The sequence below is a fragment of the Eschscholzia californica genome, unplaced genomic scaffold, assembly GCF_041429995.1.
Source record: "Eschscholzia californica isolate CP2 unplaced genomic scaffold, dmEscCali1.0.p SCAF_1, whole genome shotgun sequence".
Taxonomy (NCBI): Eukaryota; Viridiplantae; Streptophyta; class Magnoliopsida; order Ranunculales; family Papaveraceae; genus Eschscholzia; species Eschscholzia californica.
In genome coordinates, this window is record NW_028238198.1 from 25112019 (window position 1) to 25130070 (window position 18052).

The following is an 18052-nucleotide window of genomic DNA, read 5'->3' on the forward strand; positions in this document are numbered from 1 at the left end:
AACCAATAGAAAACTTTGCTTTTCAACTACTTTTTATCTATTGAATTGAAGAGGAACATGTGTATTAAGTAAGAGATTTTAGAGATCTCCATTGGAGACCAAACAAATGTAGAGTGTCTCTATATTGACACTAGGAAAGAGAAACTTTATTTGACACTTGACAACTAGATTTTTAGAGTGTTTATTAGAGTGTCCCATTGGAGATGCTCTTAGATTGTCTATATGTGGCACATAGGAAATAGACGCTTCAGAGATTTACTTTGACATTGAACACTTAGGATTTATAGAGTTTTCATAGAGCATCTCCAATGGACATTTAAACTCTAGAACTTAGAGTGTCACTTCCTAGAGACTTTGTCAAAAAAACTTCTCTAAGGGACACTCGAAGAGCATCTCCAATAGACACTCTAACAAAAACTCTAAAGTCTAGTTGTCAAGTGTCAAATAAAGATTTTCTTTCCTAAGAGCATCTCTAATGGGACACTCTAAAAAACGCTCTAAAAATCTAGTTGTCAAGTGTCAAATAAAGATTCTCTTTCCTAGTGTCAATATAGAGACACTCTACATTTGTTTGGTCTCCAATGGAGATCTCTAAAATCTCTTACTTAATACACATGACCCTCTTCAATCCAATAGATAAAAAGTAGTTGAAAAATAAAGTTTTCTATTGGTTGGAATTATAAAGTAACACCTAGAGAGTCTCAAGTAGACACTCTCATTTTAGAGTTTCTCTCTCTAGACACTCTATAATAAATGTGTCCAACTCATAATAGAGCGTCTAACAAAGTGTTCCATTGGAGATGATTTTTGAACAAAAACTCCAAAAAGTCATATGTGGCACTCTTAGTGTTAGAGATTGAGTGTCCCATTGGAGATGTCTTATTATAGAGTGTCTAGAGAGAGAAACTCTAAAATGAGAGTGTCTACTTGAGACTCTCTAAGTGTTACTTTAATATTCCAACGAATAGAAAACTTTGCTTTTCAACCACTTTTTATCTATTGAATTGAAGATGGACATGTGTATTAAGTATAGAAACTTTAGAGATCTCCATTGGAGATCAACAAAAATTAGAGTGTCTCTATATTAACATTTAGGAAAGAGAATCTCTATTGACACTTGACAATTAGGATTTATAGAGTGTTTGTTAGAGTGTCCCATTGGAGATGCTCTAAGTGTCAATATAGAGACACTCTAAATTTTTTTTGGTCTCCAATGGAAATCTTCCAAATCTCCCTACTTGATACACATGCCACTCTTAAATTGAACGAGGAAAAAATAGTTGAAAAGAAAAAGTTTCTCATGGTTTAAATTTTAAAGTGACACCTAGAGGGTCTCAAAGAGACACACTTGAGTGTTTCTATAATAAATGTGTGTTTACATCATCATGGATTCTCAAATAGAGTGTTCATTTGGAGAAAGTTTTTTAACAAAATCTCTAAAAATCCTAATGGCACTCTAAGTGTTAGAGTTTGAGTGCCCCATCGAAAATGTTCTAATAGAAAATTTTGTTTTTTTTATTACTTTTTGCCTATTTAATTCAAGAGTGACATGTGTACTAAGTAGAGATGTTTTAGAGATCTCCATTGGAAACAACAAAAATTTAGAGTGTCTCAATTTGTATCCCTTGTTTCTTTTTTTTGCTTGATATTTTGCTTAGTTTTACGTCTTCTATTCAACTTTTGTAATGGATTAACATTATAAGTTTGGTTTTTTATACTACATATTGTAGACATCTAAATTTACATTGTAAAATAAATAAGATAAAAATGTTTGTTTTCTAGATCATCAATTATTTCGAATGAGGGTTTCCTTATCTGAAATTTCCTCTTGTTATGTATATATTTTTCGTTTAATCTGCAGTAATCTTTTAGAAGTAGAGAGCAATTCGTTTTTTGGTTCTATATTTGAGAGATTTTCAAGATAACAGGCAAGAAGGAGAAGAAACTAGAAGATATTTTCCATATCCAAATTTCTTTCTCTTCCTCGTCAATTTGGAATTATGTATCTTGATGATAAGAAGAAAATCTCAATGAAGGAGGAAAGATTATGCAAAAACAACAAGAAGATAATGTTATGAAATCACTTAACCTTCATCTTCGAAATCAAGTATAATAATTCGTCTTCGAGAAACTTGGTGGTGCTCTTGATGAAATCGTAATTCGTCTCTACTTGGTCCATTCTGATTACATATTATTAAGTATCATAATTCACGAGCTTTAGGGTCTCCTTCGTGATCTTTAGGATCTTTTATTTGTGACCTTTAAGGTCTTTTTATTTTTGTAATCTTGTACTTCCTTTCCCTTCATGTTGTCATTAGTTTTGTAAGTTTCATTTTGTTATTTACTTGAGTAAATCCATGTTGTACTCAAAGGAGTCAAAATCATCAAAACCATGTAATTTGTTGGAATGTATTCTTTCTACGAATGAAATTCTGGTTTATCTCAAAAAAAAAAAATTTGTTTTCGACAACTATGTCGTATTCAATTTATGAATAATGAGTAGAATGAATTTTTGTCTGCATTCCTGCAAGGCAAACAATAATTTGGAACGTCCATGACTTACATTTTTCACGTGTCAAATATAATATTAATACAATTTTTTATTTTCCTTTCTTTCTCTAGTGATTTTCCAGTTTTGTTCACACTTAAAAATTTGTTATTGGGTTCTTGTGGCCAGACCAAAATAATAGGAGAGACAGTCATACATTACAGATAATTATAGATTAAACTAATTAAGCTGGGGATGAACACATTGGAGACACAATGAGAAAACTAGCTAGAGAACTTAAGAAGAACATTTATTGATTATTAAAAATACAGGAAGGAAGATAATACTAATCTTGATCTGGGAAGATCTCAAAAAGATTTCTTAAAACAGAACAATATAAAAGACCCAAGTATTTTTAAATTGAAGTCTTCCCTTTGAAATCCTCAATATTTGGAAAATATGAACAATTGACCCAACTGGTTCAGTACTTCAGTCTTATATTTAAATCCTTAATTACAACTCATGAAATGTTTTTTTTTTGAATAAGTTGATTTAATTGATTAAGGAAAACGACAGAAATACAACCGTGCAGAGACAAGGCAACGAGGCCAACGAGCACAAAACAAAAAAATACAAAACAAAAAAACAGGGATAGGGTCTAAACAAACACAACGCACTCTAAAGCGACTTAACAAAAACATCCCACGACTCGACCATGCAAATGAAAGAGAAAACTTTAGCCCACTTGTACAATCTACTCCAATGGTAAATAAGGCATTTAGCCGCGAAGAAGATGTATTCTGGCGATCGGGATTTATCTCTGAAAATACCATCGTTTCTAGCACTCCAAATCGCCCAAATGATTGCTTTAGGGATGATGTTGATGATAGCCTTCTTGTGTTTACTGCCCTTAATTCCTTTCCAAGCAAGCATGAGATCACTAATGGACCCGGGGCTACACCATGCAATACCAATACTACTCGTGAAGTAGTTCCACACTTCCCTCGTCTTATCACAATGGAGAAAGATGTGTTCGGCTGATTCTTCATCTTTCCCACAAAAGCCGCAACGATTAGGCGAAACAAAACCTCGCTTTCTCAAATTGTCCATGGTTGGAATCCTATCCCATATCACAGCCCAAATAAAAACGCTCACCCTCATGGGTATATTCTTTCTCCAAACATCTCTAAAGACCGGATTGATCTCCACCTCCTGATTTGACAATTTTAAAAACATCGCTCTAACTGATACGTCTACCGTAGTCGGATCCGGATTTGCAATCCAAATCCTCGCGTCCGGATCCCTGGAAAGGCAACACGGCTCTAGATCTAATAAAAGACGATTTGCCTCCTCCACCTCCCAATCATAAAGCCCTCTCCTAAAATCCATCCTCCAAACCTTAGAACTAATATCGAAGAACTCACTCACAGTCCCATCCTTCGAATTGGAAAGCACAAAGAGATTTGGGTAAGCTTCTTTGAGAGAGATATCCTTAACCCAAATATCCCCCCAAAAACTCGTATTCGTACCGTCCCCGACCTTGATTTTTGAAATTGATTTAAACTTGTGCCATCTATTGAAAATCCCCCTCCAAACCGAGACCCCATATGCTTTTTTAGGAGGTTTCGAAATCCACCCTAGATCCTCTTCCCCATATTTTTCCTTTATAATTTTTCTCCATAATAGATTCCTTTCCTTGCCGAACCTCCAAAGCCATTTAGATAAGAGAGCATCGTTCATCCTCCTCAAACTTTTGATACCCAATCCCCCTTGATCGATCGGCCTACATAGAATCTCCCATGCCACCCAATGGGTTTTCTTGTTGTCCAACTCGCCATCCCAAAAGAAGTCCTTGAACTTTCTTTCCAACTCATTGCACACCGAGGCTGGAACTGAGAAAAGAGATAAGAAATAAATAGGAAGAGCCGATAACACCGCTTTGATAAGAGTCAATTTCCCCCCTCTAGACAGGAGTCTTGCCTTCCATGGCGAGAGGCGTCTAGCCACCTTCTCCATGACTGGGTCCCATAAATGTTTGGATCTGTATGAGCATCCCAGAGGCAGACCCAAATAAGAGATAGGAAGAGATGCTTTAACACAACCAAAAATCGTGGCCAAGTCGTCTAAACCTTCCACCTTGCCAACTTCAATCACTTGGCTTTTTCCGAAGTTTACCTTAAGACCGGAGGCTGCTTCAAACCAAATGAGTGTATCTTTTAATTTGCGGATCTGGTCGATGTCTTCCTTAATAAAAAATAGGGTGTCGTCCGCAAATTGCAGAAGCGTACCGTTATGAATATACTAGAGTTATGTTTCTGAATAGAAATCCCTATAGCATCTAAGCACCAGTGGTCTAGTGGTAGAATAGTACCCTGCCACGGTACAGACCCGGGTTCGATTCCCGGCTGGTGCAATTTACATTTTTACGTTAATTGTGAACATACTGAGTGGTGCCTATATAATACTTCACATAATGTTAAGAGTAGAGCCCAAATTTTTCTTCCAATTTAAAAATATTTAAGGGCACTGCAAAACTTCTAAATCCAACCTGTTTATACACTGACAATGGACCTGATGATTATGACAGTGATGATGATTATGACAAAGGTGATGGAGATGGTAATGATGATAATGAAGGTGATGATGATGACAATGGTGATGGTGATGGTGATGGTGATGTTGATGGGGATGATAATGGAGATGGTGATGGGGCAATATTACCCATATTACTTTTACTAACATTTGCTTCATTTTTCTCATTCTCCTCCAAATCATTAACTATTTTTCTTCTCTTTTCAGTCCATTTCTTCATCCAATCATAATCAGCCCCCTGAAGTTTACATGGTATAGATGTTGATGGAGAAGCCATGGAACTTTTCAGGAATTGCTTCTCTCTTTCATTAGCATAACAAAGAACAGACTCCATACACATTTCTTGAGCTGATAAAGGCTTAACTGGCTTGAAATTTTGCAATTTCGAATACTCCAAGAGGAGATGATACATATAATCATAAACCCTTTCCATACTCAAATCTTCCATTAAATCTCTTCCTCCTTTACCTATAAACTCAGCCTGTTTAAACATAAAATTCAAGATATAAGTTTTTTGCTACTTCAGAAACCGTTGCGAAAAAAATACTAGTACTGTAACCATTTATTTATGTCCTACTTTCATGAATATTTTGTGATCAAATGAGGTCTAAGAGAGTACCTTTGATGGGTTAGAGTTCCCCCAATTGACAGCGAATTTTATCGAACGGCATAGAGTGGCATGAGAGACGGGCCAATAGTTCTCTCTCGGTATGAGACCACGGCTAAAGAAATCTTGGTACTGTGGAGATATTATTAGCGTCTCAGAACCACACGAGAGGATGTACTTCAAGCTAACTGACCAAGCGAAACCCTCTGCATATATCTTGTATCTTCAAGAGTATCAAAACAACTTTAGAATCAATTTTAATTTTTTAACCATTATTATGTTCAAATAAATTAGGCATATTAGGATAATCTTATAGTAAATTATCGACATACCGATGTCTACATTGGCTTGCTAGATCACATGTCTTGAAGCCCCCTTGTTTCTCTTTAACCCAATCCTATATTCAAATAAGTTCATGTTATCTTTAATATTTCGCGTATAAGTTTTTCATAAGTTTATACACTAATTAGTCTGAATCAATCTAGGTCTTACCACAGATTAATCGGTTATTGGTATAGAAAATCTACATGCTTTCAAGGTACCTGACGAAAAATTTCCGCTCCCCAGAGCTTAGAGTTATTGCACTTTAGTAATTCTAGTCAAACAGGCGAAGCTACATTCGGGTTTCCTCTCCAGTATGCATGACCAGTCCTGTTTCTCCAATTTAGTCCTCCAGATACTTTCTTTATCTTCTTGAATTCCTCATCCCATGGTTGAATATCTGTTTCTGGCCTGCATTTTGCAATTTGATCAAAAATCTCAGCTCAATATAGTTACAACTAGAATCATTTCGTGTCTCTGTAATGGGGTTATCAAAGTTCAGATCTTACTGTTTCAAGAAAAGAAAACACAGGCTCTTAATTATTAACTTCTTTTATAGTTCGTTGAAATCTGTGTATAACATTTCAAAAAATAAAATTATCACATGTTGAAGTTTCGCAGCCAGCTAACGCATGACACTTCAATAAGATGTGTTGTGTGGTGCCGGTCCCTTGACACCTGAGCACGGCATTAAGGTCTGGTGTGTTGTGTTTGTGTGCCACACGAGGTAGGGCAAGCATGTTGGCCTACTAAAACGCTTGTGGGTGGGCCACAACAGGCTGGCAATGCCAACCTCTGGACCACCGACGAGCTGTACTGAACCGTTTCCAAGTCAAACATGGCATGTTTGAAAACTTACCACCCCCAAAACGACCAATCGGGAAATGGGATATCAAAATGTCCTTCCGTAGTGCAGTACCGGAACAATGGTGGCGGGGGCCATCTCTTACGAGGCCTATATCTTGAACGGCTAACTGAAGGCCTATCCATACAATCTAACATAAGATCGACGTCTGGGATCATCCCAGGATATCTCCTCAGAAGTTGAAGTAATCCCCATATCGTAAACATAGCCCGTGTTTGTGTACAAGAATAATATAAATCCACATAAAGTCTTCCCTCAACAATCACAACACGAAATGCAGCAAATCTCTGAGCTTCCATCAAGTTTGACTGAGATATACCAGAATGAATCCACGGCTCAAGATCGTAATGTATCCAACGGTAGAAAGAGGGACATATGGAAGTCGAATTCCGGTATTGATGAAGTTTATTTTGTATTGGAACGTTGGTGCTAAATAGACAAGATAAATAAGAGCATTTGAGGAATTTGGAAGCTTTTGAGTATTTAGAAGAGTCTTCTTCTTCATTGAAGTTCTTGGGAGGGAAATGGTGCCATGGGGTTTGACCCAAGTTGTGACCAACTACTGTTTTAGTTTGTGTGGCTATTTGAGATGAAATGTCGTCTACCTGCGACAAGCCACGAAATTGTGAGAATAACCCTACTTGGAAAAGATACTATAGTAATCATGTAACTTTTATCTGCTCTCCGCCAGTTGGTTTCGAGAGGCACTCCGGAAAATTGTTATAGGCCCGTCCTAACTCTTAGCGCCCCCACAGACAGGGCAGTCTGAGGATACTGGGAGTAGGCCTAACCTGTGCTAGATTTGAACAACACAAACTAAATCAAATCCAAGTGCTCTCGGACTGCCCACTGGGTGTGGTAAGAGAGGGCGGGCGGGCCTTCGGAAAATTTTCGGAGCATCTATAGACCCATCCGTTCCGAGTTAGATGCCAACAAATTAACATAGTATCGGTGTTAAGCCTACACATGATATATAAAAGAAATACACGTCATAAACTTAAAAGAATGCCATATGTGAAAGGGGTATGTGAGAAGAGTCTCACATGAACAAAAAAATAATAATCTAGTGTTAATTTAGTTTTGAGTTAGACGTCCACAAACTTAACAAAAAATCGATCCCTACATATTTTATAGAGAAAAAAAAACAATGAATAGGAGAGAAGAAACCTTGAAGAGGAGAAGGGAGAGGAGAGAGAAGATAAACAAGAGAGTGGTGATCTTGAAGAGAGATGGTTGTGAACAGTAAAAGGTACTCCCGTGACCAATTTTCCATGATTCAGTTGTTGTTTCCATTTACTAGCTAGGTTAAAAATTTACTAAAGGATCATGGACTTGTCTTCTTTCTCTCCCCATAATATATACTCTTAATCAGTTGTAATTCACGAGTTTAGTACACACCAATTAAGTTTAGAAACGGATGCATGATTCTACATAAAGAAAAGTTGTCTAGTGCTTGCTTTTATGAGCATGTAGAAGGTGAGTTTCTCTCTTCCCAACCGTTAATTACTGGCAAAATGATTTACTTGCTTTCATAAGTGAAGGAGGTTTTGAAGGGACCTTTGTCTTATTGGCACCCCCACACTCCTATTGACTTGGTAAATCTAGGTTGTGTGCCGTTAATTACAGGCACTCTAAAATCGGTGGACTCTGACTGAATTTTGTTACATAATTCGGCTCAAAGTACTTACATGAGCTTAATTTGTGACAAAAGTTCGATCCGAGTCCACTGATTTGAGTTGTAGATTATTTTGTAACAAATTAGATCGAGCTCGCCAATTTTAAGTCTAAGAAAAAAAGAGTGTTTATTTTGAGCGAGGACTCTTTTAACAATTTTGTGCAGTATAGCGGCGTCAATAACACTATAAAGACTCTTGTAAACCACGTCAAGAAAGAAATAGTGAGTTTTTAGAAATTAATTTTGTTCATATAATATTTGACTATGATTCCATTGTCACCAAAACCCAATTTCTTCATGGGATATTGGGTTTCTTCTTTTAAGGGGGCATATTCAGCCGGGAATGCAATTTCTGATACATTTGGATGCGCACCAAACTCATTGTATAGTGCAATTTTAGGTAATTGTATTTAGTCTCCTGTCACAAGCATAGCTTAAATGTGTAAATATCTTTTTACAACCATAGGTAGACTAGAGTAGTTGGATCAACCTTTGTACGTATGATTATCTGAATTGCTTTTTGGACTTTTTTTTTTTTTGTTGAACAATTGCTTTTTGGACCTTGGTAGAGAAAACAAATGTTACCATGACGCAGTGGCAAATAGGTTATTTCAATGCAGACGGACATTTATTTGTAAACACGAACATTACAGGGAGTAATATTGATGGCGACCATCATCCTAGTGGGTCTTTCGGCTAGAGTAGTAATAGGCCTAACGGCCAAGTCACGTCAGTCCACGTTAAAATAACTACCAAGTTTGAGTATTTAGAGTTTCCATGTTTTAGTTTTTAGTTATCCTAGCAATCAAGGAAAGTATGTGTTAATAGTTATTTTCTTTCTTTATTTGAGTCTATCTAAAAAAGTCTAATCTCTATATAAGAGAAGTCCAATCTGTCTTGTTAAGCATTGAATTGAATCATCTAATACAAAAATCTACCTTGATTGCATCTTCTCGTTTTGTTTATTTCAGTTTAGTCTTACTTTTATCAATGAATTCTGTTAATTTTACGCTTCCGCCAAAGTCTACATCAGCTGGTATCATGAGCCCGCAAAATCCTGATAAGAAAAACGGTAATTTTTTTTCTCCACCACTCATCACGGCTTCACCACTACAACGTTCTTCTTCCATTCTTCCTAAGCCTCCAAAACACCCGGAACGACATAAGGTTTTCAAATTGAGTCTCACTATTAACACCAAAGTCTGCGACTTCATCATAGACAATGGTAGTGAAGAAAATATGATTTCTCGTCGTCTTGTCCAATCACTCGGTCTGCCTACAATCGAGCACCCCTTCCCATACAACATTGGTTGGATTTCTGCTGAGGGAGAGTTGGTCGTTCACCAACAGTGTAAGTTTTCTTTCTCGATCGGTTCTCACTATCGTGACTCCACATGTTGTGACGTCGTTGATATGGATTACTGTCACATTATCTTCGGTAGACCGTGGATTTTTGATGTAGACGCTATACACCATTGTCGCGATAACACATTCGAGTTCGTCTGGCTTCGAAAGAAAATTCTGTTCTTTCCACTTCAAGAAGAAACACATAAGCAAGTCGTACAGAGTTCTAAAAACGATAACCACGTACCACTTCCACAACGAGGATTCCTCCTAGCTGCAAATGACATATCGACCAAAGAGAGTGTTATACCCTTTGAGGTCTGAACCCTACTAGCAAGTAATCAGGATTTGGTCCCATCGACCTTACCACCAACCCTTCCACCTTAATGAGATATTCAACATCAAATCGTTCTTATCCCAGGGGCGAATTTACCAAACTTACCACATCACAAGATGAGCCCACATGAACATAAATTGCTTCAAGAACAGGTTAAGGAATTACTCGATCAGGTATTTATTCGGGAAAGCCTTTGTCCGTGTGCAGTTCCGACGTGATTGATTCAGAAGAAAGACGAAACATGGAGGATGTGTGTTGATAGTACAGTTGTCAACAAAATAACAATTAAGTAAGGATTTCCGATCCCTCGCTTAGAAGATATGCTTGATCACCTTGCTGAAGCTACAGTCTTTTCGAAAATCGATCTTAAAGCAGGATATCATCATATTCGAATTTGTGAAGGGGGCAGATGGAAAACAACATTCCAAACAAAAGAAGGTCTTTACGAGTGGCTAGTCATGCCCTTCGGTCTATCTAATGCACCTAGTACTTTCATGCGTTTCATGAATCAGGTTCTCAAACCGTCCTTAAACAAGTTTGTTGTCGTTTATTCGATGACGTTCTCATATTTAGTAATTCCAAGAGCGACCGACCACCTTCAACACATTCAAGCGGTTTTCGATACAATGCGCCTCAACTCGTTATACATGAATGTTCCGAAGAGTCACTTCTTCTTAGATGAGGTTTATTTTTTAGGTTTTATTATCAGAAAGGAGAGCATGAAAGTCGATCACGCAGAAGTTTGGGCTATTTCGGATTGACCGACCCCTTCTCCTTCGGAGATTCGTAGTTTCAATGGCTTGACATCGTTTTATAGGCGCTTTATTCGGGATTTCAGTTCTATTTTGGCTCCACTTACAGATTGCTTGAAAAAAGGGAAATTTGTGTGGGGGAGAGACACAATAAGAAAGTTTTAACTTAATTAAACAACGTCTTTGTTCAGCCCCCGTTCTCGCATTCCTGGATTTTTCTAAACTTTTCGAAGTCGAAGGCGACGCCTTAAATTAGAGCAGTCTTATCTCAACACAAAAGACCAATCGAATTCATGAGCGAGAAATTAGGAGACGCATGACGCAAGTGGACTGTTCATGAGTCTGACTTTTATGCTTTATATCGGGCACTTCGACATTGGCACCGTTTTCTAATAGGGGTGGAATTCGTTCTATTTACAGACCATAAGGCGTTACAAATGCTCAATGATCAACGTACAACCGACTCGATACATATGCGGTGGATATCTTATATCCAACGGTTCAATTTTGTGATCAAACACAAATTAGGAACCTTAAACACGGTGGCCGACACACTTAGTAGACGAGCCAGCCTCCTCACAATGATGGTTGTTCATGACCCCGGGTTCGACATCATCATCAACCAATACAAGGACGATCCATACTTTGCAACCATTTGGATCAATTGTACCGAAAACCGCTTGCCAGGTGAGTTCTTCCTCTCTAATGATTATTTATTTCGTGGGCAGCAACTTTGCATATCGATTTCGTCTCTCCGAGAACACATCATCTGTGAACTACATAACGAAGGCCATGTGGAACGTGATAAAATGTTCGCTTTGATTTTTGAATGTTTCTACTAGCCTAAATTACGGCGGGATGTGTCTCGTCTTATCGAACGATGTTTCACTTGTCAGACTAGTAAAGGCAAGACTCAACATACATGGCTATACATACCTTTATCGATCCCCGTTACCATATGGGAAGATCTGTCCATGGATTTTATATTCGGCCTTCCTCGCTCACAAAAGGGTCGTGATTCGATACAAGTAGTAGTCGCCCGATTCAGCAAGCTAGATGGCACATTTTATCGTTTGTAAGAAGACAGACAATGCTTCTAATATTGCCAATTTGTTCTTTTGGGAGATCGTTCATTTACATGGGTTACCTAAGAGTATAGTGTCTAATCGAGATGTGAAGTTTCAGAGTCACTTTTGGCGCTTCTTGTGGAAGCGACTCGATACTAAACTAAATTTTAGCAGCACTTGCCACCCTCAAACTGATGGTCAGACCGAGGTGGTCAACCGTTCCCTCGGCAATCTACTCGATGTATTACTAAGGTCAAGGGTATCAATTGGGAAACGACACTTCCACATGCGGAATTCATGTACAACAATACTATTAATCGGACCACAAAATGGCTCCTTTCGATGTTGTTTACACGTCCCCGCTAAAGCATGTCCTCGACCTTGTTCCACTCCCTTCAATACCAGATTTGATCCAATCGCCGAGACATTGGGTACTAAGATCCTACGCTTACACGAAGAGGTGTGAACTAATATTTCAGAGGCAAATTCCTCGTACAATGCTTCGGCAGACCGCCATCGGGTTTAAAGATTTCGCGGTGGCGACTTGGTTATGATCTATATATCGAAGCAACGAACCCTAGTCGGCACTTTCAAGAAACTCGGACAGAAGAAGTTTGGTCCTTTCAAGAAACCCTAGTCCGCTTTATGATGACACCAACTTGGGGGCAAGTTTTTCCGCAGTGGGGGAGTATGATGACGACCATCATCCTAGTGGGCCTCTCGGTCAGAGTAGTAATAGGCCTAACGACTAAGTCACGTGAGTCCATATTAATATAACTACCAAGTTTGAGTATTTAGAGTTTCCATATTTTAGTATTTAGTTATCCTAGCAATCAAGGAAAGTATGCGGTAATAGTTATCTTCTTTCTTTATTTGAGTCTATTTAGGAAAGTCTAATCTCTATATAAGAGAAGTCCAGTCTGTCTTGTTAAGCATTGATTTGAATCATCTAATGCAAAAATCTACCTTAATTGCATAAGGGTTTTTGGGCTTACCCCCTCAAAACTAATCATTAATTGAGTTTACCCCCTTCAGTAATTAGTAATTGAGGTTACCCCCTTGAATTTAGTGTTTTTAGCAAAACTGCTAAGGACATGTTTGGTATGGGACGATAAAATCGCAAATTACAACCAAAATCAATCTTTACAAATCTTATTACCGACCAAATCAAACAATAAAAGTAAGGTGGAATAACTACGAGGAATCATATTGAAGGATAATTGTTCTTGGTAGTCATATTTATTTCACGTATGCCAAACACAACCTTTGTGTTTTTGTCAAAAATAGTAAACCTAAGGGGGTAAACTCAATTTCCCATTATTGAGGGGGGTAAACTCAATTACCAATTACTGATGAGGGGGTAAGTTCAAAAAACCCATTGCATAATTCTCGTTTTGTTTATTTCAGTTTAGTCTTATTTTTATCAATGAATTCTATTAATTTTACGCTTCCGCCAAAGTCTACATCAAATATTTATATAAAAAATGAGGTATCTTGTCCCATGACGCTTCCCACAAAGTTTTTTTTTTACAAGTTTAGCTAAGTAATCTGCTATAAAGTTATCAGAACGGAGCGCATCTCTTTCCATCATAACCTGTTAAATCTCCCGTTCCTTCGCCCATGGGGATTCTTTTTTGCTTCCCCTTCCTCGATGCATCTTGCCGTGTCAACCTAGATATAGCGGCGGCAACACAGGTTTTTTTTTGTTGAAAGTGTGGCAAGTAGGATTGTAGATGTGACTTCACAAGGTTTTTACATATACATGCATCTGCGTGTGTTTCTTTCATCTGGTCTATCACCAATGTGGAATTTAAATTACGTAAGTCATCAGAATTTTGATGTAAAATACGATGGTGTTTTCACCTCTCACATTGACAACTTGTTTGATCTAATCTAGCTGTCTCAGTGTTCCTTAATCATCGAGTCACTATTTTATAACAACAAATGCACCATTTTTGAAAATTTCTTGTAAAACAAAAAGTATAATCAGGGGAAATAGAGATGAATGGCTACAAAAAAAAAAGTATAAAAAATATTTATGGCTTATTTTGTTAGAGCATCTCCAATGGTTCCCCTCCAAATGAGCATCTTCTCCAAATTTGGAGCCCACTTTTGGAGGGGTTCTCCAATGGTTCCAACTCTATCCACCCCTTCAAAACATTTACTACATTATTTTAATCTACCATTTAAACAAAAACTCATTTACTACATATATAGGAAATAAAAAAAGACATAATAATTATATTAAAAATCACTAATATTTAGAAAAAAAAATACTAAAAAGATTGCATGAAAAGAGAATTAAACAAAAAATAGATAAAAACAAAAAAAAAATTAAAGCAGGGACTTAAAATGAATAAGTAAGAACTTATACAATAAATTAGGACTAAAAAAATAATTTAAAAGACTTAAACTAAACACATAAAAGCAAAAGGACCAAATAAAAAGTCCCATCTCATATGGAGAAGGTGAATAGTGGCCCCTTCATGTTTGAAGAAGCACTATTCATGGTTCTTCAAATCTTTGGAGATTTGGAGAACCATTGGAGAAAGATTGGAGCTCCATTCCTCCAAAAGTTGTACTCTTTGGAGGAATGGAGCTCCCATTGGAGATGCTCTTACATGATATGTCTATTTATTGTTACATAATTCAAAATATTTATACGCTCATTGATCTTGTCGTTTCACCAGATGAGAACCAAAAATGTTGGTTCTATATACTTATTGTCCGCATTAGTATGTTGGGTAGTAAACTATAAAATACAACGAAAACACTATATATTAGTATTATATTGCCGAACATACACCCATGTGACTTGAGTATGGGTTAGCCGTTAGTGTTGCATGTGAGAGGTGATTTTTGACAATCATTTCGAACTTATTCCGCGTTCAACCTAATAGGATTTAAATTATGTTATCATTGGATTTGGGTCAAAACCTTAATTTCTATTCTAATGGTATTCTTTTGACTAGATACAAATATGACAAATACGAAAAAAAAATATAGATAAAAGGGTTACTCTTGATTAAGAAGTTAAACGTATTAAATACTACATTAGTTTAATAAAAATTTAGGATTTGGCTTAAATCAGATCATGATAAACTGATTAAATAATCATAATGGTTGAGAACGGCCCAATCATCCACGATGCAGTAATTGGCCGACCATTTTGTTTCTTATAATGAAAGAATCTAACTCATCGATGGGTTACATGCGTATATAGTAACATGGCTCCCATACTGACTAGACTTCGTTTTTAAAACTCTCAAGTCTCAATCATCAGAAAAAATTTCAATATCATAATGGAATTAAAAGGTAATTCAACAAAGGGTCAAATGAGAAAGGTCAGATCTTTGGTCTCCATTTTATTTTCATCACACTCCTAAGACAGAGGAGGTCACAAATTTCACTTTTTCATGTAAAAAACATGTCTATTAAGACAATAATCATGTAACTAATATATCAAGAAAATAAAAGAAGATGATTGCAAATAAAAGAAGATGATTTTAAATTCTTCACTGTAGCTCATTTTCCAGTAACACAGAAGGTAGAGAGAGCATGTATATATACATATAAGGACAGAGAAAACGAACAGGTGACATAGGGAGGAGACAATGGATGGAGATTAAGGAGTACAAGTGAACTTTTGGGTTAAAAAATAAATGTCCTTTAAATCAATCTTGATTGACTAAGTCTTTATGTCCCGAAAACTTTTCTTTATGCCCTAAAGAATCTTTGCCTTATAGATTGATGAGCGTACGCCCACCCATTAGGACCTGTTCGGTTCCTTGAAGGGCAAAACTGTTTCAATTTTGGATCTTGACAAATAAGTTTGTTAGAGCATCTCCAACCTCAGTCTGTCTTATGCCGAAAAAATCACTTTTCCACTCAAAATTTTCAGCCTCAGTTCAGCCCCAAAAATTAAACTCCAATCCTAGCCACTCTTGAGGTCAAAAATTTGTGCATATGGGAAACGCGTGTTTGGGGTTTTTTGTAGGTATGCGGCAAACATTTGTGATCTTGTGTATGCGCGAAACACGTGTTTTGAACTATATTCGAAATAATATTTTTTTTCCAAGGTTGGAGAATTATTCGGGGATCGACACGTTGGTGAGATGTATTTTAATTATTAATATGTGAATTTTTGTTAGAATTTAAAACTTTTTTTTAATACTAATTACAGTTTTAAAAAAAAATTTAAAAGTAATTACATTTAAAAAAGAAAAACAGAGAAGACCTAGCCGTTGGATTAACGACTAGGGGATTACATCAACATGACCGTTGGGATGTCCCCAACGGTCATGTTGGGGACTTCAGCCGACCCTCATCTTAGGGTCGACTAAAGTGGTCGGTTGAGGCTAAGCCCCAACCGACTAGGGTTGGACTCTCCGACTGAGGCAGAAAAATCAAATTTTCGGCCTCTGTCGGGCGCAGGTTGGAGATGCTTTTATACCCGTTGACTTTAATTAGTTATAATTTTAGCATTAATATTTCTTACTTTCGACTCCCATTTCAAATCAGTTCCAAGTCTAGCCCTTTCATTTGTGAGTCTGTTTATTCGTTTCAATGTCATCAAGACTTTTGGAGAACTTACAATATTGTATTACAACTAAAAGTGCCCTCTGAAGAAAAATGTTTTGGATCAGCCACGGTAGATATTAGGGAGTGAGAGAATGAGAGATTTGCGAGAGGGAGAAAATAAATAGACTTACTAGGTAAAAAAAAACTAGATTTGGGAGCCATTAACATTAAGCCGGTACATCTTTCAACTGCAGTATTGCTGTTTTATTGCACAAAAAATACTTTCGCCTATAATTATAAGAATATAATACGTCTCCCACTTTGGTAGTTGGAAACAAAAGGCCCTTTGTAGTGCCCCTCCTGATTAGTCGTTATAGTTGCACGAGATGAAATTTGAGAGCAGGGGCGGTCCTGACTTTTCGGTGGCCCGAAGCGAGGTCTGAAAATGTGGCCCTTTCTATCAAATTGTAAAACGTATAAATGTATTTACATGAAAACCGTAAGTACAGCAAAATATTTTCATCATATTTATATAACAAAATAATTTTTTGATAATTACAATCACTGAAATTTTGTTCTTCTTAAATTTTTCGCTTCAAAGTCACTAATAATTGTCGAATAATCAAGACTGTCAGCTATATCCTTCTCAACAGATAATATAGCTAACCCGTTTAACCTTTCTTGTGACATAGTAGATCGAATATAAGACTTAATCAACTTCAACTTAGAAAAGCTTCTTTCTGGAAAGGCAACAATAACTGGAATCGTTAACATAATTCGATAAGAAACCCATGTGTTCGGTTAACAACCTTTCATATATTTCAAATAATCTAGCACTTCAGTTGGTCTTTTGATCTCATCTGGTAAAAGACGCTTCAACACTTTCAGTTCAGAAAATAAGTCTATTCCGTCTATGTCATATGACTCATTATGCTTGAAAAAGGTTCCAAGACGAACACATGAATCTCTCAAATCACCATCATCTTGGGAGTTTAACTTTTATAACTCAAACAGAAAACGAAATATTTCTTTGTATTTCTAGTTTGCTCGAATCTGCTCTTAAATGAAGAAAGAGTCTGATCTGATATGTATATGTAATAATTAACTCTAAATGCTTCTTCAGGTGACATTGATGGATCTTCACACGCATTCTCGTCAAACTGTTTTTTTCTTCGAATAATACGTTTTTCTCGAAATGTTATTTCAGATCCCATTTTAATGACAATCTCTTTAGCTTCAACCATGCCTTCTTCAAATCTCACTTCTCTATAATCTTCAAGATAACGAATGAGTTCATTCAATTTCCACTTTTCTTTAATGCAACATCAATATCTATATCTTCAGTTTGAAGTGTTTTGCTAACAGAGTTTACCACAAACAGTATATTATGCCAAATAACCATGATCAAAAGGAATTCAAAATTTTCAAAGTCTTGTTTTAATATATTTTTGGCATCATAAATTGTTTTTGAATCATCACTTGT

At 36.7% G+C, this 18052-nt stretch overlaps 1 non-coding gene and 1 pseudogene across 2 annotated transcripts; one reads left to right on the forward strand and one right to left on the reverse strand.

Annotated features, from left to right (window-relative positions):
• The first annotated feature begins 4830 nt into the window (after positions 1 to 4830).
• On the forward strand, positions 4831 to 4901 carry TRNAG-GCC (transfer RNA glycine (anticodon GCC)). The gene has a single exon. It is a non-coding gene; the product is annotated as a tRNA-Gly (tRNA).
• Positions 4902 to 4976: 75 nt separating this feature from the next.
• Positions 4977 to 8169, reverse strand: LOC147565424 (uncharacterized; annotated as a pseudogene). Its single transcript, XR_015230194.1, has 6 exons — positions 8041 to 8169; positions 6868 to 7478; positions 6230 to 6419; positions 6020 to 6084; positions 5700 to 5910; positions 4977 to 5561 (listed from the first exon to the last, which is right to left on the reverse strand). The product of XR_015230194.1 is annotated as an uncharacterized LOC147565424 (transcript).
• Positions 8170 to 18052: the final 9883 nt, after the last annotated feature.